This window comes from Schistocerca cancellata, chromosome 9 (genome assembly GCF_023864275.1).
Source record: "Schistocerca cancellata isolate TAMUIC-IGC-003103 chromosome 9, iqSchCanc2.1, whole genome shotgun sequence".
Lineage (NCBI taxonomy): Eukaryota > Metazoa > Arthropoda > Insecta > Orthoptera > Acrididae > Schistocerca > Schistocerca cancellata.
This window is the reverse complement of record NC_064634.1, coordinates 458,828,230-458,830,196: the sequence shown is the minus strand read 5'-3', so window position 1 is coordinate 458,830,196 and position 1,967 is coordinate 458,828,230. Positions and strand designations below refer to the sequence as shown.

Genomic DNA, 1,967 nt, shown 5'->3' with positions numbered 1-1,967 from the left:
CAATTTTTTATTTTTTATAAGATTGGTCTAGTGGTCCAGAACATACAAAATCCATCTAGTCACCATGCCGTACATGAAAGGGTGGATTTGTCAGCGGAAGTCAATCCTGCGTATAGTTACAGTGCATCGCCCTGGAAGCAGCGTGGCAAAGCGTTCGGATGTGCTCGCGGGCAGGGCGCCTGCAGCAGATTCGCTTGAGCCTCTGGTGGCAGCAGGGGCGGCAACGGATCACGACACAGGAAGCCTGCAGCGCAGTGCGGTGGTGGTGTAACGGTCAGCATGGTTGCTTCCCAAGCAGTTGATCCGGGTTCGATTCCCGGCCACCGCAGGAGCACTGTCATTTTTGCGTAGCGCAACAGTGTGTGTTCAACATCATGCGATCCTCGAAATTGCCAAGTGTCGCGGCGCAAGTGGTATCTGCTCGTCTCTCGCCTCGTTCCAGCTAAGTGGGCAGGTCGTTCAGTTGATTTCACTTCATCGTGTGTCGACTTAGCCCGACTTTGCTCGACTGCCGCTGCTGCCGCTCGGCGGTGGGGCCGATATGACAGGCGAAGTACGACAATCGGCTGCGAGAAATAAGGTAATCAAGACTACGATATTTGAGAAATTATTTGTGGATTCGTACGGTTGTGTTATCGCCAAAGTCGTTCTGGCACTTTACCTTCGCTCTTTTTGCAAACAACCTCTTGAAATTTTGGATCATATGTTAACGTACTTTTGATGTGCTGTGATGCCTCCCTCAGCAATTTACACTGTAACACAAAAGGGGGAGGGTGAAGGTGGGAAGGTCCAATAGCACGCAGAGTGCCCGCCTATCACCCATCTAATCACTTACCACCTCTGCTTAACGTCATTAATCGAAAAGGAGCCGGCCGTTGGCGACCCCTGAGTGAAACGTTCAGACTTGTAGCTCGATGTGCAGTTAATTTTGGAATCTGCCTGGCAGAGTGTCGCAGGACACTGCATTTCCTATTAGCGGAGAAAATGGAATGGCCCGTGGAGGGATCGAACCCATGACCTTCGCGTTACTAGCACGACGCTGTAGCCCACTGAGCTAACGGGCCACGCAACACTGACGCATCAGCAGTCCAAACTCGCAAAACCACCTCCTCTTCCTTCAAAACGGCCCCGCCATTCACGTGAGCATGCATCTCTCTTTCTTGACTTCCTCTCACCTTATACTTGGAACCCAGAGCAGCAACACCACGAAGACGAAAAACGGCCGTGAGATGTTTTCTCATCTGAGCCCAGAAAATTCATGTTCCGGTACCGGGAATCGAACCCGCGCCTCCTGGGTGAAAGCCAGGTATCCTAGCCACTAGACCATACCGGACATACGTCAAGGGTCCACTACGTGTGTATGCATCGAGAAAGACTTCTCCTCCACGCAACTTTACGGCCGGATCTGGCGCCAATGCTCAACTCTGTCCGCCACCACGATCCCGCTTACTCACTCCCAAAGCGCTCAGGTCGTACTACACAAACATTGTTTCCAGTTATTACTAATTACAGTTTTGCTAGTTACTCTCTTACACTGAAAGCAATCATTTTCATGATGAAGCAAAGAAGTCAAGGTCGGAATAAACGGCAAAACAGTAGACATCATAGTGTGGCATTATTTGATTTCAGCATCAGGTTAGCATGTAATAATCAAAATTATGAACGGGCTCGTGTAGAACCAGCATGTTATACGTTCTGCACAAAAGCGGTCATAAAATGTATTAGGCGAGCTGAGTTACGGATAGCAGAAACTGCCAGAGGGGCTGCAGGAGCAGCTCGGGAACAAAGAAGATTATGGACGATCTCCTTTGGTACCTGAGATGATTGCTGTATTGTCCAGGGATCGTTGACGGAAGATGCGTCTATCCAATCAGAAAAAACTTTTTCTAGGAGGCCTGTTTTCAAATTTGAGGGAAAGATACTTAACTTTAGTATGGTACATCAAGTAGTGGGGACATGGCGGGTGC

At 49.4% G+C, this 1,967-nt stretch overlaps 3 non-coding genes across 3 annotated transcripts; 1 reads left to right on the top strand and 2 right to left on the bottom strand.

Moving 5' to 3' along the window:
* Positions 1–256: 256 nt before the first annotated feature.
* Positions 257–328, top strand: Trnag-ccc (transfer RNA glycine (anticodon CCC)). The gene has a single exon. It is a non-coding gene; the product is annotated as a tRNA-Gly (tRNA).
* Positions 329–990: 662 nt separating this feature from the next.
* Positions 991–1,064, bottom strand: Trnat-agu (transfer RNA threonine (anticodon AGU)). Its single transcript has one exon. It is a non-coding gene; the product is annotated as a tRNA-Thr (tRNA).
* Positions 1,065–1,261: 197 nt separating this feature from the next.
* Positions 1,262–1,333, bottom strand: Trnae-uuc (transfer RNA glutamic acid (anticodon UUC)). Its single transcript has one exon. It is a non-coding gene; the product is annotated as a tRNA-Glu (tRNA).
* Between the last annotated feature and the right edge of the window lie 634 nt (positions 1,334–1,967).